The sequence below is a fragment of the Pelobates fuscus genome, chromosome 5 (genome assembly GCF_036172605.1).
Source record: "Pelobates fuscus isolate aPelFus1 chromosome 5, aPelFus1.pri, whole genome shotgun sequence".
NCBI classification, from domain to species: domain Eukaryota; kingdom Metazoa; phylum Chordata; class Amphibia; order Anura; family Pelobatidae; genus Pelobates; species Pelobates fuscus.
In genome coordinates, this window is record NC_086321.1 from 173793648 (window position 1) to 173818921 (window position 25274).

Genomic DNA, 25274 nt, shown 5'->3' on the forward strand with positions numbered 1-25274 from the left:
GGACCAAAACCCTCAAGGGCCCCAGCACCAACGCCGCCGCGACTGGAACCCAGGCCAGGCGAGGCGTGAGCGGTAAACAGACCATCAAACAACCAGGGGGGGACTCAAGGGCGGCAGAGAGAACACACCGAACTGTGAGTACCAACTATAGACGCACACACAAGTACAAGCTAGAAAGATTGTGGCGGGAAAGGGTAACCGGGGGGCCCGAGGGGACTACCGCATAATACCACACACAACTTTGAACTAGAAGGGAGGGAACTGGACTCTTGGGGAGGGGAATGGGAACAAAGGTCGGGCCAGGCCAAGGGGCCAAAGAGGTTATGGACGAACTAACACCTGACGCCCAAGCTCTACGGAACCGCATGGCACACAGGAAGGACACAGAATGCACGCACAAATGGAGCCACACTAGGGACGGGAGGGAGGGCCAGGGGAAAAGGGCAGGGGGGGAAGGGCACGGGCTCCGCGAGCACAAAGTGCAAACACAGACGGCAGTAAGCATACAGAGGGAGGGGAGAGGAAGGAGGGCTAGGGGAAGAAAGGGGGGAAAGGGGAGACAGTGAGAGCATGAAAGGGGCAAGGAGAGGGCGAGGAGGGAGGGAGGGGATCACTACAACCCTAATGCTAGTCGTGGGGCGCTCTAGGAATGGCGAGAGGGGAATGGGAGACCACAGGCAACAAGAGCAGATGAGGGGAGACAAAACGAATTACAAAGCAGTTAAGGGGTTATAATCTATGCATGCTTGCTATTTGTGATATATCTGATGTCTAAGATGCCACACGCACACGGCCCCCGCTGGGCACACACAACGCCTCAATGCTCGCAGACGTGGCGCCAGCAGACCCTTTGACTAGTGCTCCCACATACTTGGTAGACAGACATACTACATGATACGAAACAGAGACTCCCTAAGACGCCGCAAAGGCAAAAACCGCCCTACCACGACCCCAGTTCTCAAAATATCAGTATTAGAGACGCTAAAAGAAGTACGCAGCAGCACCCCCCAAGGCAGACCCGAGTGACCAGCCGCCCCACGACCCTGACAAATTACTGAGAACAACCAAACCACCACGACACACGACTGTCCACCAAAAACCATGCAAAGCCCACGGATCATGGGCCCCCCCCCCGGTAGGACCGCGCCAGCGCATAGGCTGACAGGGTGACCACCACACCAGAACACCATAAGGCAGCTCAGAAACCAGCACCACCACGCACTAACGCACACCAAACGACCCATCCACGCACCACACCGAGAGAACGAGCGGAAGCTCCGATCACATAGCCACTAGAGAGACGGGAATCCACACACCAAATCATACTTCAAAACACAAACACCCCTACGGACTCGGTAGGGAAAGCTCAGGCACACGGCTAGACTTCCCCGCAGGACCAGGACACACGGCCCCCTTCGCAGGAAGGGACGCACACACCCAAAAGACGACTAGGTCCCACCGACAGGCCGGACACTCAGTCGCACTGACGGGTTAACTGTCCATTACCCTACACGGACACTGACCCCCAAAGGCAGTGCATACACACACAAGGCAGATACACCACCCACACGCACAGACACCAACACGACGCAACCCGCACAAACACCCGCAAACCCAACACCACCCACCTCCTTCAGCCCCCACCCCCAGCCATATCCACAGGTCCCCCTGGGCCGCCCGCGGGATGCCAGCCCCGGGGCCAAACGGATTCGCGCGGGAGGACCTGACTGTCGTCTCGTACAACGTGCACGGACTGAACATCAGGGAAAAACGAACGAGACTATTACGAGATCTAAAACACTACAAGGCGTCAATAGCCTTCCTGCAAGAAACCCACTTTCAGGAGAGTAGAGCACCAGCCCTGAAAGACCGCAATTTCCATGTGGGATACTTCAGTAACAACCCGGACAAGCGCACGCGGGGAGTCGGCATTCTCTTCTCCAGACATATCCCATACGCAGAAAAAGCTACCATCAGATGCAGCCAAGGTAGGTATGTTTTCACTAAAGGCACAATCCTGGACCAAACATACACATTTGCCAATATATATGCCCCGAACACTAAGCAACACCAATTCCTCGGACGCGCACTGAATACGCTGATGAAATTCACGGAAGGTACACTAATAATTGGCGGAGACCTAAATCTGGCATTACACCCGGACCAAGATTCCTCGTCCCCACAAAGTGCTACCCCAAATAACAGATATGCGAACACCATTTGCCTCCTCCATCACCACCAATTGGCAGACTGCTGGCGGGCGATGCACCCAACAGACCGCGATTATACTTTCTACTCCAGGACCCACGCAACATACACGAGGCTAGACTACTTCCTCACACCGCACCCGAACCTGACTCTGCTCACCGCTGCAGAGATCCTACCGATGACATGGTCAGACCACTGCCCAATCCGCATACGGCTGAAATCACCGCTGTTCAGGCCCAAACAAATGTCGTGGCAGCTGAACGAATCGCTGCTTTCCGACACAACAGTGGTAGATAAAATCAGCGACTCCATACGAACATACTTTGTGGAAAACGAAACCGACGACGTAACGCCACTGACGTGTTGGGAGGCACACAAAACTGTGATCCGAGGCCAGATCATAGCACTCAGCGCATCACGCAAAAAGAAGGCGATACAAGAGATAACCGACCTCGGCCGAGACATAGCAACCCTAGAGGCGCGACATAAACGCACCCTGGACGCGACAACATACAGAGACCTGATAACCAAACGTGATCAACTCACCACACATCTCAACCGCTCAATACAACGCTCATATCAACACTTCAAACACATGATACATGAACACGGGGACAAATGCGGGAGACTACTTGCAAACCTCCTCAAACAGCGTAGGACCCAACTCTACATCCCGAAAATCAAGGACGCCAGACAACAACTCAGACACAGGCCGGACCACATATCCGCAACATTCCGAGCATACTACCAGAACCTGTATAACCTCCGCCAGACAGCCCCAGGAGCCCCACGGCCAAACATCACTGAAAATATCAGGGACTACCTGGTCTCCGCGAACGTGCCCGACATAGGCGACATAGCATGGGAAGCGTTAGAAGCACCCATAACACCAGAGGACATAGCATATGCCATCAAGAGGGCGAAAACCGGCAGAGCCCCAGGACCGGACGGCCTCCCCCTCCAATATTACAAAACATTTACGCAGGTAACGACACTGAAACTCCTGGTGGCACTTAATTCCATCCAAGAAGGAGCCACACCGACGGCCCAATTCACCTCGGCCAAAATCACCTTACTCCCGAAGGAAGGGAAGGACCCAACACTGTGCCCCAGCTACCGCCCGATATCTGTGTTAAACACAGACCTCAAGCTTCTCGCAAGCATCCTCGCGACCAGACTGGCGCCACTGCTCCCCGCGTCAATCCACCCAGACCAAACGGGATTCATCCCAGGCAGGGAAGTGAGGGACAACACCATCAGAGCCCTAAATATCATAGCCCACGCCAAGACGCTAAAGACGCCGGTACTACTCCTGTCTACAGACGCAGAAAAAGCGTTTGACAGAGTGGACTGGGACATGATGTTCGCAACACTGCGACAGTTCGGCGTCGGGGCGAAGTTCCTCACCTGGGTGATGGCGCTATACACTGACCCGTCAGCAAGGCTCAGGATCAACGGCGCACTATCGGACCCATTCAACATCCTCAACGGAACCAGGCAAGGATGCCCGTTCTCACCCTTACTGTATGCTATGACGCTGGAGCCTTTTCTTAATAAGATCAGACAGAATGCGGACATACAAGGAATGGAGATCGGAAAAACGCACCACAAAATCATGGCATACGAGGACGACCTGTTGTTTGTAGTCGCGAACCCAGAGACCTCCCTCAGGGCAATACAGACAGAATTTGAACTATATGGCCGACTCTCGAATCTCCAAATCAATCACTCGAAGTCAGAGATCCTAAACCTCACGGTCAATCACGCACTGAAAACAACGATCCAGAGAAAACACCCATACCGCTGGTGCGACCACAGAATGAGGTACCTGGGGTCTGGCTCACACCCAATCCAGCAGACCTGTACGCCCAAAACTACCTCCCACTGTTGAGAAAAGCAACGGAGGAACTGCACAAATGGAGCTCATACTACATATCATGGCTAGGACGGGTGAACGCGGTCAAGATGACGCTGCTTCCCAAGCTACTGTTCATATTCCAAACAGTCCCGATAACAGCTCCACCATCATTTTTTACGGCACTGAAAACGGAAGTCCGCAAATTTATATGGAAAGGCAGGTCCCCCCGGATAGCACATGCCCAACTAATCCTACCCAAACTACGGGGGGGATTGGCACTGCCGGACTTCGAGAAATATCACCACGCGGCACACCTCACGAGGATCATCAGTTGGACGGTAGCAAGCGGCACGAAACAGTGGACCCAACTAGAATCAGACACGACCAACTGCGATCTCAGGACACTACCGTGGATCCCAAAAGCCACATACAAACACAAGCACATCACCAACCCATTTGTGGCAGCCACCATGCAAGTCTGGCACAAACAGGGCACGAAACAGTACCTGACGACAGACCCCGGCCCACTCCTCCCCTTGAGAGGCAACCCAGACTTCCCGGCAGGAGACATGGGCACAACTCCGCACCCACTAGGACACAAGCCAATCATCCGCATAAAAGACATCCTCCGAAACCCCTTCGACATCCGACCACTACATGAACTATTCCCGGACAAACCACATACCTTCGCACACACACTCCAGAGAGCGCAAATGACACAATACGCCCGATCCATCCCCCAGAAACCATACCTCCTGAGGGAACCAACCACATTCGAACACCTCTGTTTGCAAGACCAAGAACCACCCCGAGCCATATCACAGATATACCAGACCCTAATCACGAGCAGATACCTACTGGCACCCCCATGCATCAGACAATGGGAGGAGGACCTAGACGAGCCCATGACAGAGGCAGACTGGGACACGGCCATCACCTTGATACAAAAGACACCGGGCTCAGCACGTCTACAGGAAAATTCCTACAAGATCCTCACTCGGTGGTACCTGACACCATCAATGCTCCACGCAAGGAACCCAGAGGTGCCAGACACCTGCTGGAGATGCGAGGAGGCAGTAGGCACATTCAAGCACATTTGGTGGTCGTGCCCCAAGATCCGTCCATACTGGGAGACGATTGGGAAGACTATACACGAAGTAACGGATGAATTAATACCAGAGACCCCAGCTGCCTTCCTCCTACACAAAACCACCATGCCAACACCGGCATACGTCAGATCCATCATCCCCAGACTGCTCAACGCGGCCAAGGCAACCATCCCCATCTACTGGAAACAAACAGCTACGCCCCCACTGAAACGATGGGTAGCAGAAGTGGAAGCGACGCGAACATTCGAAGACGTGAAAGCCGTCACCCCGCGACAAAGAGACCAATACACACAACACTGGTTCTACTGGCTACGCCACACCACGTCCGACCCCTTCCAAAGCCGCCTTGCGGCAGACACCCCCGAGAGGAACGAGCAAGAAAGCGGCAGGCCAGAGCGGGGAGCCGAGAGACCTGGGGGCTGAGCAGAACGGGGCGGCAACGGGGGACTGGATAACAGGCAACCCCCTCACATACCCTCTCGGGACACCGCCACACACACATACACTCGAAAAACAACCTCAGACACAAAAGATAGCCACATAACCAGGCGATGAGAAAGGAGACACATAATACGACAATGACCAACCACATGCTGAGGAGACACAAGCAAGACATACCAGCCACACACAACACAGATACCTGAGAATACACCGAGGGGCTACAGCGGTCAATAATAGACAGAACAAGACGAAACAACGCAACACACATAACCCACAATACCGCCTAGAACACAGGAGGCACGGGCCACATAACCGAACCCACCAGAAAGTTGGGATGCACACGAGATAACAAACCAGACGCCCGAAACACGCCAAGCAAATATACCACACATCTGAACAACACTGAACCACACACAGCCCTAAGAACATGTTAAGCACGCGCGGCGCTGACAGACTCTACTATAGATACCAGGAATACACACCTCACTCACCGAACAACACCCACACACAACTCAAACCAAACACAGCACACAAACTAAGATCACTATTAAGGATGCAATAGACATACCCAAACAACCTCTGCGCAGGCACCAAAAGTCATCATTGCAGCTAGGTGAAAGGAACCTCGGCGCAGGCAAAAAAACCGCTATGATAGATGTATTGAGAAACACGCATCTGCGCAGGCAACTAAACGCGATGTTAGCTGCAGGGTATGAAATGCCCACGCGCAGACGACTGACTGCTTCGAGTAATACAACGAGGAACACACTTTCACACAGGCGACCGACTGCAATGTGCACATGCAGCCGTAAACCACATCCACGACATGACACGGATGATAATACGTGCAACACAATTACATGAGTCACAAATAACCATCCACGGGATAGCCATGCGAAATGTTAAAAGCATAGCACTTTCACTATCCACCTAGGTAACGCACCTACATGGCACAAGCCTCTACATACTCCTTAAGGTACCACTACATCTTCACAAGGGCCAATTTAGAACCACCCTATACAGTTGTATGCAATACACAACTAATGTTTTTCTTCTAGACAAGTATGTTGAAATGTTAATTCAGAATACTGTGGTTAAATGTTAGATTAAAGCCTAGACATAGTTTATGTACGATAAAAATGACCTGATTGATTCGCCTCTGCGCAGGCGATAATTTACAACTGTAATTTTATACTGATGCTTAAGCCTCTGCGCAGGCGACTGTTCGCTTTCATGAAACTCTGTTTGAAGTAAGAAAACTTGACATGATACCAATAAATATATTTAAAACAAATGCTACTATTGGAACAATTTTATGAGGGGATATCCACAGAACTGCAGGAATGGGTGAGGGATCGTAACCCCACCACCCTCACCGAGGCTGCCAAAAAGGCAGATGATTTTATGGATGCCCGCAGACAAACCAAGGCAGTGAGTACTAAACCTACCATGCGGCCGCTGGGAGGAAATTCCTTCTCCCTTAACCCTCAACCCCCTCCAAGACAACTCCCTCCACCAGCACCAGCAGCCGCACAACCGAGATACCGCACACCTGCTTCTGTGCAATGCCACCGGTGCCAGAAGTGGGGACATTTCCAGCGAGATTGTCCACAGTCTAGAGACCGCACCACCTGGATCCGACCAGGGCCACCACCACCACCACCGAGAGCAGCAGCGCACCACTACCAGGACGAGGTACCACTTCCCTACAGCTCTGCAGTTCCAGTCACGACTGTGGAACAGTGGGAAGTGCTGCATGAGGCCAACCCCTTACAGGCACAGGCGGACAATCGACAGCACCATAGGCAGACAGTGTATCTAGAAGGGAAGCCTATGCAGGGGCTCAGAGACTCGGGAGCCACCATCACCTTGGTTCAAAGTCATTTGGTTTCTGACAAGGCCAAACTGAATAAGACTGTGGCTGTCAGGGTCGCAGGGGGAGCCGTGTATCGGCTAGACAAAGCCAGGGTACACTTGCATTGGGGTGCGGGGTTCGGGAAGGTAGAAGTGGGACTAATGCCGCAATTACCTGCTGAGGTGGTCCTGGGGAATGATCTTGGCAAACTCACCTCCGCATTTGAGCCCCAAACTACTGAGGAAGCGCACCCAGTAGTCACCAGGCAACAGGCCCGCACCCAGCACAACAACGCACTGCCGGAGGTCCAGGTAAGAGATTCCTCCCCTTCCCTAGACTGTATCCCTTGGGCCCCTCCTGACGAGTTTGTAGCCGAGGTGATCACTGACCCTACCTTACAAGTATACCGAGACAAGGTCACCTCTAACCAACCGGGGGCGGAGGGAGAAAGATTTGTGTGGGACCGACAGTTATTGTACCGAGAGACGAGTAAACAGATAGCTGGGTCAGACCCCATTGCTGCAAGGCAGCTGGTGGTACCTCAGAGGTACCGAACCGAACTACTCCGGATAGCGCACGATATTCCGCTATCCGGACATTTGGGGGTCAGCCGTACCAGATATCGGCTGACCCAAAGTTTCTTCTGGCCAGGGATTAGCCAGGAGGTGCGCAGATATTGTAACACCTGCGATACGTGCCAGAGGGTAGGAAAGAGGGGGGATAAGCGTAAGGCGAAGCTGCACCCACTACCCATAATCGAGGAACCCTTTCATAGGGTCGCAGTAGATATTGTAGGCCCCCTCCGGAAGCCTAGCCCATCGGGCAAACGGTATATCTTGACCGTAGTGGACTACGCCACTCGCTACCCCGAGGCGGTAGCCTTAACTAACATACATGCAGAGACGGTGGCTGAGGCGCTGATGCAGATTTTCTCCCGAATGGGTTTACCCAGGGAGATCATCTCGGATCAGGGCACTCAGTTCACGGCAGAAGTCACCCAACAGCTCTGGAAGTTTTGTAAAGTTAAGCCCATAATTAGTGCTCCCTACCACCCCCAGACTAATGGGCTCTGCGAACGGTTCAATGGCACCTTAAAACAGATGCTCCAAACCTTCACAGAGACCCACCGAGACTGGGAAAAATTCCTGCCGCACCTACTGTTTGCTTACAGGGAGGTGCCGCAAGAATCTACGGGATTTTCCCCCTTTGAACTGCTATTCGGGAGGAGGGTAAGAGGGCCCCTAGACTTAATTAGAGAACATTGGGAGGGAGACCGTAGCGCCAACGGCACCCCTATTGTACCATATGTGTTGGCCCTCCGAGATCGCCTGGAAGCACTCACAAAGACGGTAAAGGAAAACCTACAGGCAGCTCAGACGCGTCAGCGCACCTGGTACGATAGGGGCGCCAGGGACCGCAGCTTTCAGGTCGGGCAGAAAGTTTTAATTTTAAAACCTGTCCGACACGATAAGCTACAGGCCGCCTGGCAAGGCCCTTATAAAGTGATAGAACAACGATGTGACACCACTTATATAATTGGCCACTGCGCAGGGACTGGGGGGCGACGCATGATCCATGTGAACATGATGAAGCCTTACCAGGAACGTTCAGAGGAGGTGACAGCTATCTGCGCCCCCACCTCTGAAGAAGGCGACAGCCTACCCCTCCCCGATCTGTTAGAAGACGGACAGCTGGCTGGGGATTTAGGAGCAGTTGTATTGGGGGATCGGTTGAGCCCACAGGAGCGTATCGAGGTACAACAACTACTGCAAGAGAAGCAGGAGACCTTTTCTAATGTACCTGGATACACCCCTCTGGCTACCCACCGAGTAGAAACCCCAGGACAACTTCCCATGCGCCAGTCCCCGTACCGCATCCCTGAAGCGGTACGGGAGAATATGCGCAAAGAGATTGAGGAGATGATTCAGTTAGGAGTGATTGAACCCTCGGATAGCCCCTGGGCTTCTCCAGTGGTCCTCGTACCAAAGCGGGACGGCACGACCCGCTTTTGCGTGGACTACAGGAGATTGAATGAGAAGACAGTATCCGACGCATACCCGATGCCTAGGATAGATGAGTTACTGGACCGGATGGCCAGGGGACAATACCTTACCACGATTGATTTGTGTAAGGGGTATTGGCAGATTCCCTTAGCCCCGGACGCCATCCCTAAGTCCGCCTTTGTCACCCCATTCGGCCTGTACCAATTTAAGGTCATGCCGTTTGGGATGAAAAACGCGCCGGCTACCTTCCAGCGGATGGTGGACCGCCTCCTATATGGGTTCCAAGACTATACCTGCGCATATCTCGATGATATTGCCATATTTAGCGATACCTGGCAGGAGCACTTGGCCCATGTAGGAGCGGTTCTAGACAGGATCAGGGAGGCTGGTTTAACCCTAAAACCAGCTAAATGTAGCATTGGGATGGCCGAGGTACAGTACCTGGGCCACAGAGTGGGCTGCGGTAAACAAAAGCCGGAACCAGCCGAAGTAGAGGCAGTAGCACAGTGGCCTACCCCGAAAACTAAAACCCAGGTGTTAGCCTTCCTAGGGACAGCAGGGTACTACCGGAAGTTTGTCCCCAATTATAGTGCCCTGGCCAAACCCCTCACTGACCTGACACGTAAAAACCTTCCCCGCCAAGTAACCTGGACCCCGGAGTGTGAGCAGAGATTCCAACTCTTGAAAGATGCACTTGTTAATGCCCCTGTCTTGGCCGCTCCCAATCCAACTAAACGTTTTCTTGTTCACACAGACGCTTCTATGTTTGGATTGGGGGCAGTACTGAGCCAAGTCGGGGCCGATGGCGGAGAACACCCCGTAGCTTACATCAGTCGCAAACTTTTACCCCGGGAAGTAAGCTACGCCGCCATCGAGAAGGAATGTCTGGCTGTGGTGTGGGCCTTGAAGAAATTACAACCCTATTTATATGGACAGGCTTTTTCTCTGCTCACGGATCACAACCCGTTAGTCTGGCTGAACCGGGTGGCTGGGGACAATGCCAGGCTGCTGCGCTGGAGTTTGGCGCTGCAGCCTTTTGACTTTAACATTCAGTACCGCCCGGGTAAGCAAAATGGAAACGCCGACGGGTTGTCACGACAAACTGATCTGGAGAAATGATCCGTGAGCACCCCGGTCATCCCCAAGCCGATCCGTGTGGGATCAGACTGTGTATGCCGGCTTGTGGGCAAGGGGGAGCAGTGTAGCGGAATGCAGTAAGCCTGTCCTATAACATGCCTGTGTGACCGTATTCGTTCTATTTTTTTGCCTGTGTTTAAATTGCATTCGAATATTTACTATGTGAATTGTATGTTATTCGGTAGTTTCCATCCGTACCATATGCTTATGGAAACTACCGAACTGAGGACCACCCCAGAGAGAAGTGTGCCAGCAATTAAAGTTCACATTCCTTCTAAACCGCAAGTTAACCGGCTCATTAACATTGTATCTGGGTGGCCGCCATTCGGCATGCGTACACGTGGCGGCGGCCATCTTACGCATGAAAATCTCAGCGGTGTTTGGTCGTCGAGTGTCTGGAACTCAAATCGGACACTCAAACAACCGAACACCGCTGAGACCTCCAGAGCTCCGTAACTGCCGAACGGAGGGTCCTAACAAATCCCCATTCGGTAGAGACAAAGTACCGAATGAGGGAACCAACATCTATGTGAATTTAAGTGTGGATGGCAATTATAAATGTATGTTTTAACTGCCGAACGGAGACCGACCGCAGGGCCCAATCTTATGGAACCCTTTTCGGATACCAACTCGTGTGCGGTCGGTCAAACTTCACCTCCCCGTAACTACCGAACTACTGGTCCGATCTGGGTGAATTTTGGATATTATAGTCACCCAGATCAGGGCTACCTAGCGGTACCCTAATATCAATGGTAGGGGATAGTTTAGGGGTACATCCAGGTTTGGGGTAAATTGCTGTGCAAGTTAAGGGGATTATGACTCACTCTGAGGGGAGGAGAGGTGTGGGAGGTAACAAGCACTGTATTGGTTACTGTCCTAATTACTGTGAATCCCTCCCTTGCATGGGAGCAGGCTTTATAAGAAACCTTGGAATAAACGATTGTCAGTTCTACTCCTGAAACTGTGTGTCGTCCAGTTATTGGGAGTGCTGTGGGGATATTGCTGTACCTGTTTACCTGCTGGAAACTCTGCTGTGGATTTACTAATGACTTGTTCCTGAGCCTTCCTAGGATCCGAAGTGGAGAATAGCTGCGGGAAATCAGCTCTCCGCTACACATAGTTACATAGCTGAAAAGAGACTTGCGTCCATCAAGTTCAGCCTTCCTCACATTTGTTTTTTGCTGTTGATCCAAAAGACCCAGTTTGAAGCACTTCCAATTTTGCAACAAGCTAGGGAAAAAAATCCTTCTTGACCTATATATCCTTGAATATTCTGTTTTTGCAAGTATGCATCTAGTAGCTGTTTGAACATATGTATGGACTCTGATAAAACCACTTCTTCAGGCAGAGAATTCCACATCCTTATTGTTCTTACAGTAAAGAAATCTTCTTTCTTCCAGTCTAAACGCATGACCTCGTGTCCTATGTAAAGTCCGGTTTGTGAATAGATTTCCACACAATGGTTTGTATTGGCCCGAATATATTTGTATAATGTTATCATATCCCCTCTCAGGCGATGTTTTTCTAAACTAAATAGGTTTAAATTTGTTAACCCCCTCTTCATAGCTGATATGTCCCATTCCATTTATTAATTTTGTAGCCCGCCTCTGCACTTTTTCTAGTGCCATAATATCCTTCTTTAGAAAAGGTGCCCAAAATTGCACTGCATATTCAATATGTGGTCTTACCAGTGATTTATAAAGAGGCACAATTATATTCTCGTCCCAAGAATAAATGCCCTTTTTCATGCATGACAATGTTATGGTACTTTTTCAGTAAACCAAAATGTTTAAGTGTCTATCTGTTCCTGTCCAAATTAAAGAGAATTGAATTGCGTATATACGCTGAAGTAATTCAGTCTGACACACGGAGTTCAGGTTAAAATAACTTCGAGGAAATTTATTGGCAAGTGCAGAATCAGCGGGCGCGCAGGCCCTTTTAAGAGACATTTTCGTCATCATTGATTATCAAGATATCAGTGAATAAACATCATTAATTGGATTAATTGTTAAGTGTCTGGGTTAGTGTCCACCTATCAATATAATTAATTGGATCAAAAGCTAAGTGGTTAGTTCCGTGTCCACCCACCAAGAGGTGGTACTTTTTCGGACACGGGTGGGGGACAAGGGGTCTTAAGCGTCATTTTACTCGGTCGGTGATGTCAAATCTCGTGGTTAGGTGCAAGGTCTCTTATGAATAGAACATTTCATTACTACTGTGTTCTCATGGCCTTTAAATTATATTATGTTGCGAGTTAGAGGAAATTCAACAGTTCCTGGGTTAGTCATATCCTTATGGAGAATACTGTCCTTGTCTATTGTATTAGATGTCCTGAGAAATACTGTCATGTAATGTAGTTTTCATATGAAGAAGTCAGGTTATGAGGACAAAATGGAGGATTTGTCACAGTATCAGGTTAATACAGAGTTAGAGCAGCAATTCAATATAAATACAATAAGATTTTTTAATAATTCTACATCAGTCCCCCCTATGAAATGTTAGATTCTAAGAGATAAAAACTTTATTTGTTAATACCAGAAGACGTGTTAGCCCAAAGGCACAGAAACCCCGTGGCCGCTAGCTAGGTGTTAATGCAAAGTGCAAGTCTGTCCCTAGATCTGACCCTATTAGGCTAGCTCATCTGTCAGTATGGCTCTCGAACACTTCACACCCAAGGGTATCCCATGGCAGCTAACCCACCACTTCTCCACATGGGGCCTTTACCATTCACCGACAGATGCTGTCCCTAAGGTGGTCCCTTCCTAGAACTCTCGCACTTTATCATCAAAAGGGATGGATTGCAGCGGCAAACAGGGTGAGTTGAGATCCTGGAAATCTTGGTCATCAACATCAAGTAGTGTGAAAGTGGGTGCCGCTTGGTCAATAGTCTTCGTGAGAGCTTTCCTTAGGCAGGGGAAGACACAACAAAAGAGAAGAGCAAAGATAAAAAGAGAAATTAGTATTGCCATACCAATATGCATTAAAGCCTTTTTCCAACCTGTCATCCAACTAAACCATCTGTCCCAGGGATCTTTTATCCCAGAATTCCTTTTTAATTCTTCTGAGAGGTCATTTAATTTTGCTATGGCTAATGTAACTTTACCATTAGGACCTGTGTTTTCTGGGATGTAGGTACAACATGTCATGGTGTCGGGCAAAATTTTACATACCCCTCCTTTTTCGGCTAGGATCATATCCAGGGCTATTCTATTTTGGAAGGCCATTTGGGATGTTGCCTGCAACTGTTCGGCTAATCCCTGGAGGGCATCTCTAGTGTAATTAACGAAACGCTGTTGATTGTAATAAATGTAGTTTATCCAATTTAAGTTCTTGTTTGCAGTAACTATGGTAAAAATTGATTCAAATCCTGCAGCAACTTCATCTCTTGCTTTAAATTCATTGGGTACCCCCCTAGGCACCCCAATGGCATCAATGTAAATGTGAGGGTCAAAACTTCCTTTTACTGGGGCTTCACGCTTAGCCTTAGTGTGGCTGGACTCATGGGTGTTGGTGTGTGTGTCAGAAATAATGTGTATAGGCATAATGGCCTTGGCCAATGTACACTCCCCCCACCACTCTGTGTCCATTCTGGATCTTAACTGTAAATCCCCACACAACCAGTAAATATCTCCTAGTGACCTAGTGTGCTGCTGCAGCAAACGTACAGGAACAGTTCTATACGTAGTACAATAACCTGCGGGAAAGTTACCCACAAATTTACCAATCCCATCATGTTTGACATAGCAAGTGTAATTACCTTTATATACGGTAACACCATGAGGAGGTCTTACATTTTTGGCTATAAGAGGATACTCCGATGTCCATGCTTGACATTGAGACCTGTTGAAATTATATTGGTAGGCAAAAAGACTTAAAATGCATTTTTCATCATCTACTGGCAGGGTTAAAGGTACAGTGCCCAGATGAGGCCGGGCACCACCACACACATAGCATGCGGTTCGGTTATGTTTGTTGGCATTATATTTCATCCATTCTAACCATAGGTTAACATCATTAAAACCTGTTTCAGCGGCCATAGTATCTTCAAAGGTGGGGTTAGCAATGGCCATCATGTCCTTAAAGGACTGGATGTGTGGTTTTAATGGGTTTGTGACCATATGAGTAGCTCCTCGCCACTCAGGGGAATTACACATATCTTTAAGGTAGAAATGCCCTAATTTAGTATAGGAACCCTTTTTCCAGTACATTCCCAATACATACTGGTCTGCATCTGTTGGGCTTGGATGCTCAACGTTAAGAATTAACTTCATTGGTGTGCCTCCTCCAGGCTTTCTCAGAGTCATTCTTTGAAGGAGGGACCTACCATGATCATCTACTTTAGATAAGGCACTTTTTGGCTTGTAGCCCCAGGAAGGCCCGGCATTCCATCCCGCCGCCCCCCAATGGCCACAATCATGCCCCCATTGTTTGTCAACTACACAAACATATGGATCTTTTACATGAGGGATATCTCTATAGATATTCTGGATTTGTGTTGTAGTGAATGGGCATTCTACGATGTCACAATAATCAAAGGTATAGGTAGCCACACGGGTACATGATGAATTATACCAGAAGGTGTACCCACTAGCATCTTTAGTGATGGCTACTTGCTGGGCCTTAATTAAACTAATTAAGGAGACAATGTACCAGAGGTACATGGTTGTGCGGTATCTGCTTCCTCTGGGGCAGGAGACTTCTTGCAGTGGGAAGCGTGGATCCAATGTGGCCTGCCGGCCAATTTGACAGAAGTTGCGGTGATCAGGAGAACTTGGAATGGCCCGTCAAATCTTGGTTCCAGGGAGCTTTTCCGCACGAACTTCTTAACCAGAACCCAATCTCCGGGAAGCAGGTTATGGGTACCTGTGTTCAGATCAGGATCTGGAATTGAAGAGAAAACTTGGGCATGTATTTTGTTCAAGGCACTTGCAAGTTCAGTTACATAGTCTATTAAAACATCTGATTGAAGCTGTAACTGCTGTGGATAATAACAACCTAGCCTGGGTGCTGTCCCAAATAGAATTTCATATGGGGATAACGAGTATTTCCCTCTAGGTGTGTGCCTAACGCTGAACAAAGCTATTGACAGACTTTCTGGCCAGGGCATTTTTGTTTCTTGTGACATTTTTAACATTCTGGCTTTTAGAGTGCCATTCATGCGCTCTACTTTACCACTACTTTGTGGGTGGTAAGGGGTGTGGAAGGCTAGGGTCACTCCCAGAGCAGTCCAAATTTCTTTAGTCACTGTTGCTGTAAAGGCTGGGCCTTGATCACTTTCAATGACTTCTGGAAGTCCAAATCTACATACAATGTCTGTAAGTAGGCGTCTTGCGGTTGTTTTTGCAGTGATATTGGCTACAGGGTAGGCTTCTGGCCAGCCTGAGAACATGTCCACTATGACTAGTGCATATTCATGGGGCCCACTCTTGGGCATTTGGATGTGGTCAATTTGGATTCGCTGGAAGGGGTACATGGGCTTTGCCAGGTGTTTTGCAGGCACCTTGATTGGTCTTCCTGGATTACATTTTGCACAAATGACACAGGCCCTGCAGAAGCTGTTGATCAGGGTTGTGATTCCAGGTGCTTCATAATATTTTTGAATGAGGGCGGCCATTAGGTCTTTTGACAGATGTGCAGGCCCATGGGCCCATTGGACAACTGCTGGGTATAAGCTTCTTGGAAGGCAAAATTTAGAATTGTTGTAGTAAATTCCGTCCTTTAGGACAGCTCCTTTCTTCTTCCATTTCTGGATTTCTTCAGGGGTAATTTTAGCTTGTTGTTCTCGTAGAATTCTTAGGTCAGTAGGAAGAGTTTGTAAGGTAAAGATAGGAACTTCTTCTTCTTGACCGGACACTTCTTCATCCACTTCCTGCAAATCTCTGGCTGCTTGCTTAGCAGCCTGATCAGCCAAATGGTTGCCCTTTGCTTCATCTGAATCCAATTTCCCATGTGCCTTTACTTTCAAAACGGCCACTTCTTCAGGGAGTAGGAGGGCATCCATTAGTTCCTTGATTGCAGAGCTGTGTTTGACTGGTGTACCGGCAGTGGTAAGAAATCCTCTTGTCTTCCAAATGAGGCCGAAGTCATGTGCCACACCCAGGGCATATCTTGAATCTGTATAGATGTTGGCACGCTTTCCCTTGGAAATCTTGCATGCTGAAGTCAGGGCTTGCAATTCAGCTTCTTGCGCAGACATTGCTGGCGGTAAAGGTGATGACTTGAGAACTTCCCCTGTTGTGGTTACGGCATATCCTGTATGGTATTTTCCTTCTTCATCAGCATACCTTGAACCGTCCACAAACAGAGTAAAATCCGGATCCGGTAATGGATTCTCATGCACAGTTGGTAAGTGTACTGTTTCCATTTTCATCTGTTCGAAACAGTCATGAGGAGTTTCTGGGTCATAGTCATTTGTTATAACTAGGTCTTTAAATTCTTTTTCTAGGAAGTGGCGTGGCCATGCTTCCAGAAGGTCAGTTGTTGGGTATTTGACAATACCATTTTCCTGTAGCTGTTCTTCATCCATGGTGGCCCATAACTTTGCCATGGGCCCAAGATCATTCCATGACTTTGTCTTCAATTTGGTAACAGGAATATGTGGGATAGCAGTATCCCAATGGCGGTAAAGGTAGTTAAGTTGTTGAGGTAATTGGACCAAGACCATGCTATTGCCTTCAGAGTCACAATAGAAATCTTGAGCAGTGAGCTTAACATCAGTCCAATGGTAGAGCTCATCTTCATAGCAAGGCTCGGGAGTAATGTCTGGTTTGTACCACATGGTACAGAAGGCGTAATCTGGGCCTTCACAGAGAGGCTTTTCATCTTCATAAAATGTCAAATGTGGATGCATGACTTTCTTGATACATCCACAAAGCAGGTAAATGTAGGTTTCATCTGTGATAAATCCATAATAGATACCCCCCTCAGGGAGTGGAAGAAGAGTGGATGGGTTAAGAACTTGACATCTTTGGATGGAAATGTTGTCAGGTAGAAGAAGATGGCACTGCAGGCGTAGGTGTCTGGCTGGAGACACGTGCTTGAGCTGGACTTGGTTGATGATGGCAGAAATGTCATGAGGGGCCAAAACAACCAGGGGGTGGCCAAGGACCAGGTCTGAGGTTCTTTCTATGAGCTCTCTTGCCGCAAAAACAGCCCTGAGACAGGAAGGGGTCCCTCTGGCCACAATGTCCAGTTGACATGAGAAATATCCAATAGGCCTCTGGCGGCCTCTTAAGTCATTAGTTTGGGTGAGAACTCCTGTTGCGTGGCCTTGTCTTTCAGAGACAAATAATTTGAAAGGTTTGGAGTAATCAGGTAGGCCCAAGGCAGGAGCAGAAGCAATGGCACGCTTAAGAGATTTGAAATTGTCCAGAGCTTCGTTGGTCAGGCCGAATGGATCTGACTTGAGTGCATCGTAGAGAGGTTGCATAAGCAGAGAGGCCTCTGGGATCCATGCTCTGCAGTAGGAAATGAGGCCTAAGAAGGCATGAAGAGATTTTGAAGTCCTTGGGGGTTGAATGTCCAGAATTGTTCTGACTCGGTCCCGAGTGAGATGTCTGGTACCTTGAGATAGGCAATGTCCAAGGAAAATCACAGAAGGTTGACAGAATTGCAGCTTGAGAAGCGAAGCTTTACATCCTTGTTCTGCCAAATAGCAAAGCAGACTAATTGAACATTCTTCAGTAGTGGGTATATCATCTCCACAGAGCAACAAATCATCCACATACTGGAGTAAAACAACTTCTGGGTGTTCAGCTTGCCATGGGTCAAGAATAGTACACATGGCTTTGGCAAATTGACTTGGAGAATTTTGTGCCCCTTGGGGCATGACAGTCCATGTATATTGTTGCATTTCATGGGTGAAAGCGAACAGGTATTGACAGGATGGATCCAGTGGAACACTGAAAAAGGCATTAGCTAGATCAATGACTGTGAAATACTTTGCAGAAGGTGGGACGCCAGAGAGCAGGGTATGGGGGTTTGGTACAAGAGGGGTGTCCAGGACAGTGGCTTCATTGACTGCACGGAGATCCTGAACCATCCTGTACTTTACTGGCTCACCTTTTAGAGTCTTCTTCTTCACAGGAAATAATGGAGTATTACATTCTGATTTACACTTCACTAAAGCACCCTTTTCCAGGAGCGCTTTGATGTGAATAGAAATGGCTGCAGCCTGTGCTGGTTTTAGAGGATATTGTGGTTTCCTTGGTAACTTAGCTCCTGGGATAAGCTTAACCACCACAGGTGGGACATTTAGATGACCTATATCCTCTGGGCCTGAGGACCATAACTTAGCAGGTACCTGAGTTTTTAACTCATCTGGGAAATTGGACCTAGGTTCTGCTGCTTGCTCATTGGATATATCTAATTGCAGCATCAAAGGTATGGAGCACAGGGCTGAAGTGTCAGAAACAGATAGAGGTGTAGACATTTCTACCTGTCCATCTGGAGTGAAGGTTATAGACGCCTGTAGGCGTGAAAGGACATCAGCGCCTAACAGGTTAATTGGGCATGTGGAGGAAACTACAAAACGAGCAAGTAAGCTTGTGCCAACCCGCAGAGGGGTTGTTAGAGGACTGTGTCTCGGTTGGCCATCCACTCCAACACAGGAGACATCAATACTTGACAAGAAAGATGGGTCTGGCAGGTCTTGTTCTCTGAGAACACTTCGGGCTGCGCCTGTGTCAATAAGAAATGTGGTAGGTTGGCCTTCAATGGGTAAAGTTACTGTGGCAAGTGGCCCCCCCCCCTTATCCCCTGTAAACACTGCCATGACAGGGGTTAATGACACAGGTTTGCCAATTTCCTAATCATCATCTGGTTCCTCTACAATTGGAACCGTTTTCATGGTCTTAGGGGCCGGGGCAGGCTTGGGAAACTTTTTGGGCTCCCCTGTAGGAAACTTTTTGGGCTCCCCCGGTTCCCTTTTGGGTTCTGGACAGTCACTTCTGTAGTGTCCCTTAGCCCCACAATTGAAACATGATACGTCCTCTAACTTGACACCCTTGGTGCCAGGGGTGATGGGGGTGGCACGGGCCACCATGAGAGGAGCTGAATTGGGTCTTCTGGGGGTTTGGGCAGATTCCAAACCTCTAGCAACTAGGAGTAACGTATCTAGGGGAACAACCTTGTATTCAGGGCGTGCAGCAATGATTCCCTTGCGTATGGAATCTTTAACACCTTGGACAAACGCACCTGATAGCATTTGTGAATGAATTTTGTCAGTGAGATCAAATCCCAAATCTGTAAACATTTGATATAATCTTGCATGAAACCTTTCCACTGATTCTCCTTTGTCTTGCACAACATCAGTAAGGCCAGCAGCTTGTTCTGCAAGTTTATCCTTAGCCCAATCTCTCAATTGATTGCAAAAGGTTACTCCGGAGGGATAATCAACATCACTTGTAAGTAGATCTGTACTGAGGTGGCGGGCCATGCTGGGCCAATATGCATCCCCTGCTTTAATAGCACAAATGCTCAGTAGGTCACGCCAGGCGGCGGAATAAGTCTTTTGTATCTGAACTATCCCTCGGTAAAAAGGCATAGGCTGTTTCTCTGGGTCAGGGAGAGATTTCATTAAAGCACTAGCTTGTGTGGGGTTAAAAGCGACATATTTAGGAGGGGCCTGTTCTCCCCGACCCTGATGGCCGAAGGGATCTTCAATAGAACGGTGGGCTCTCGCAGCCTCCATTGAAACCTGGGACAGCCTGTCATCCTCTCCCTCATCTAGCTCTATTATCTGGGACCTTCTGCGTGAGGGGATCACCTGAGGAGACAGGGCCGGGGGATAGGAGGGAGCTCCGGAGGCGGGAGTTGCCATTGGGTCATAATCTTGGGACCGGTAATCACCGGGAAGCACCGGCATCAGGGGTGCTGAATGGCTGGGGGCCGCCATATTGGAGGCGGGGAAGGAAGTTGCATTGGGGTTAAGGGAAGATGTGGCGGCCATGTTGGATGTGGGCACATCCGGGGCAGACTGAACCGGACTGGGCATGACCGGAACCTGGGGAGTGGCTTGGGGAAAGGGGTATGGCCAGTGAGGATAGGGGTATGGGAAGGGGTATGGCCAGGCCATTTGGGTGGGAGTTGGGGCGGAACCTGGAGTGGGCAGTGAGGTTGGGGAGGGATTAGCAGAGGGGGTGGGAAACTGGGCTGTGGTCGGGGCGGGCGAGGGAGAGGGTGGGGAAGAGTCAGTAAAGGTGCCTGAAGGAGGAGGAGCCGGAGTGGGATCAGCAAGATTGACAGTGGCAGGAGAGGAGGGGTTAGTGAACTGGGCAGATGCAGATGGGAGGGTAGGATTATCTACGGAGACAAAGTGTGAGGAAGGAATGGCAGATGAGATGTTAGCATTAGACACAGAAGGTGGCTTGGGGATGGATGAGGATGATGGGAATGTTAGGGAAGGAGAAGGGGAAAAGTAGGATCCATCAGAATTTAGGACCGGGCAAACGGGAGAGGTGACGGGATGGGGATTGGGAGGATTGGGAGTGGGACACATAGTCAGCTGGCAATCTCCCATTGCTGACTGGACCTTTGGGATAGACATCCCCCGGGCGCCATTTTGGGGCGCTGGCTGAGGAAGAGCCCCAGCAACACAATTATTATGGTACACAAACAATTTCACACCCTTGTGAATTATTTCTTCCTCAACCCAACCTTCTTGCTGAATAGCCTTTGCTACTCTGTACCATGCTTCAGCTGTTTTTAATAAATTATAATTTGCAAGCTTGCCTTTCTTTTCCATCAACAATCTACGCCAGCTTTCTGGTTGTAATCTACCACATGTCGGCACAGCAATTTTACAAACTTTTGCAATCTTTTCAACACCTTTAACCATCTCCTCACCCTCTCTGTCATCAACTAAATCACATGCTAACCAGCCCTTACTGGGCTTACCTAAATCCTGCCCCATAATCCCTTCTCCCCTACACCAGCGTCCCAGATATAGGGAAAGATAAGGAAAATTGAACCAGAACGTCTACAATGCTCGACTGCCACCTGAGAATCGTGGGTCTTTCTCAAGTGCGTCTTCCCAAAACGTAGACTAGTCACTGAATCCGCCTACCCGGGGTGGTAGACACGGATTGGAGCGAGGTGAGAAGTGTGTGACCAATCACTTCTCTATTAAGAGGAATGGGAGTGGATAGTACAATAGTACAGGAAGTGTAGAAAAGGTAAAGAGTAAGGGAAGGAAAATCCTTAGAGACAGATACAGGAGTTTAAATGACTCCACATTAAACAAACAAGACAACAATACAATTGAAATACAGTGCATGCATCACAGTTCAAATGAAATCAACAGTAATCCCTTTCCTTCTACATGTGCTTACTCCAAAGTCACCTTTCTCAACCTCGTAGTGTCCCCGCTCGGAGAATGACTTCCTCAAGTCTCACTACCAGCGGCCAAGGATAACAGCTAACACCGGTCCGAAATCCTTTCTAGCCTCCCTCGTTACAGCAGTCCACTTAAAGTGGCCACGCCACCCTCACTCCCGTAGTGCCCTTATAAAACCCACTCTATAAGTCTCACTACCACGTGATGCGGAAAACAAGCAATGCCTGCCTGAATCCCCCCAGGAAACTGAGTCCCCTGCCACAAGGCTAAGTCTCCTATCACAATTAAAATAATCAGTGGACCCTCAGCTCAACTAGAGCCGAAGGGTCCGGGTCAGGACGTCCCCAACTCAACTAGAGCTGGATGGTCCGGGTCAGGACGTCCCCAACTCAACTAGAGCTGGATGGTCCGAAAGCGCACAGTGAAGCTAGCTAGGCTATCAAGGTGACACAAAATTGGATCACAGGAAACTATGATTCTACACAGATCCCACAATTCCACAAACTTCTTTTTCCTTACAGCCACAGCCACGAGGCTCCTAAAAGAAGTAAACAGGCAAAGAAGACCCCCAGGAACACATCCACAGGTCAACCCCCCTTTTTCCCTACAGCCACAAACACGTGGCTCCTAAAAGGAGTAAAACAGGCAACAGGACTCCAGGCAAACCCCCCGGGTCCACCCTCCCCTTTATCCCAAAAAGGGGAAAACAGACAAACACAGGACCCTCAAGCAAACTACCACGGGTCCACCCCCCCCCCCCTTTATCCCAAAAAGGGGAAACAAATAAACATTCAGCCCGGGCAACCAAACTAGACACACCCAGGTAACAGATAGACTAAATGCAGGTAACAAATGGGTAATAAGACTCCGGGCAAGATATTACCTGTCTTTGATGTCCTCCCGGGAAGCAGTCACAGACACGTGGACGGGTCAATCAAAGGGGCCGGAACGTACCGGTGGCTCTGCAGAAGTCTCTACCGTGTAACTGGAGGTGATCAGTCTCCCTTTCCTTCCCCCTGGATTCCTCCGTCCACCCTTGTCTTCCTTAGGACGGCTCACCGGCCAGACATAGCCCGGAGTCCCTGTTCGGGCGCCAAAGTTGTTATGGTACTTTTTCAGTAAACCAAAATGTTTAAGTGTCTATCTGTTCCTGTCCAAATTAAAGAGAATTGAATTGCGTATATACGCTGAAGTAATTCAGTCTGACACACGGAGTTCAGGTTAAAATAACTTCGAGGAAATTTATTGGCAAGTGCAGAATCAGCGGGCGCGCAGGCCCTTTTAAGAGACATTTTCGTCATCATTGATTATCAAGATATCAGTGAATAAACATCATTAATTGGATTAATTGTTAAGTGTCTGGGTTAGTGTCCACCTATCAATATAATTAATTGGATCAAAAGCTAAGTGGTTAGTTCCGTGTCCACCCACCAAGAGGTGGTACTTTTTCGGACACGGGTGGGGGACAAGGGGTCTTAAGCGTCATTTTACTCGGTCGGTGATGTCAAATCTCGTGGTTAGGTGCAAGGTCTCTTATGAATAGAACATTTCATTACTACTGTGTTCTCATGGCCTTTAAATTATATTATGTTGCGAGTTAGAGGAAATTCAACAGTTCCTGGGTTAGTCATATCCTTATGGAGAATACTGTCCTTGTCTATTGTATTAGATGTCCTGAGAAATACTGTCATGTAATGTAGTTTTCATATGAAGAAGTCAGGTTATGAGGACAAAATGGAGGATTTGTCACAGTATCAGGTTAATACAGAGTTAGAGCAGCAATTCAATATAAATACAATAAGATTTTTTAATAATTCTACATCAGTAATACCTTACTGGCCTTGGCCACTTGTGATTGACATTGCACATTGTTGCATAGTTTGTTGTCTATAACAATTCCCAAGTCCTTTTCGTGTGTTATTATCCCTAATTCGCTTCCATTAAGGGCATATGTTGCTTGTGTATTCTTTACGCCGAAGTGCATAACTTTGCATTTTTCAACATTAAATTTTATCTGCCATTTGAGTGCCCAGTCCCCTAGTCTATCTAAATCCCTCTGCAGCAAAGTAATATCTTGCTCACATTGTATTATTTTACAGAGTTGTGTGTCATCTGCAAACACTGAAACACGACTTTCAATGCTTTCTTCAAGATCATTTATAAACATGTTAAATAGAAGGGGTCCCAGAACAGACCCCTGAGGGGCACCACTTGCCACCTCTGTCCAGCTTGAAAATTTACCATTAACGACAACTCTTTGCACTCTATTTTTAAGCCAATGTTCTACCCAAGAACAAGCATTTTCATCTAGACCAATTTCATTGAGTTTGAACACTTATCTATTGCGTGGAACTGTATCAAATGCCTACTTAATTCTTCATAGAACGCAATCTAGTTAGTTTGACTTTGTAGAACGCAATTGGGTCACGTTCTCAATCTCTTCTATTATTAAACCCCTGCTCTTTACTAGTGTTTATTACACACTCCTTCCCAATGTCCATATCATATGACTTGCCCACTCCCCATTATTGAAGAAACTTCAGTTTTGCATGATTTCACCAGCAAGGTAGATCTTTGCTTTGTATCTTATGGAGAGTGAAGCATTGCACAGAATCGTTCCTCTGCCAGTACTGATGTTACATATTTCTCATAGCTATGTCTGCGTAGTACAGGATACTGGGATGCATGGCCAGCCTTAGGTCTCTAGGCACCCTATGCAATAAATCTTCACAGCACCCACCTGGTCACCCCCCCTCATCCATGTGTGTGTGCGTGTGTGTGTGTGTGTGTGTGTATTTAGAGGTATAGTTTTTGTATAGGGGATTTATTAAATTAATGATTTATATGAAAACATTAATTCCTCCATCCCTGTTACCATGTTGGGAGAGATTACAGTCACACACAGGCAGACAGTCACACAGTTTCCGTCACACACACAGGAGACAGTCACACATTAAGAAAGTCACACACACAGTTACAAACAAGCAGACAGTCACATACACAGTTGCAGTCACACACAAGCAGACAGTCACACGCACACACAGTTACAGTAACACACAGGCAGACACTTACACACACACACAGAAGACAGTCACACATACAGTTACAGTCACACACACACAGGCAGTCAGGCAGTCATACACAGTTGCAGTCACACACACACAGGCAGACAGTCATACACACACACACAGACAGTCACACAGAGGCAGACAGTCACACACACAGTGACAGACACACTCAGAGAGGCAGACAGTCACACAAAGGCACACAGGCAGGCAGTCACACACACACACACACACACAGTTTCAGTCACACAGAGGCAGTCACA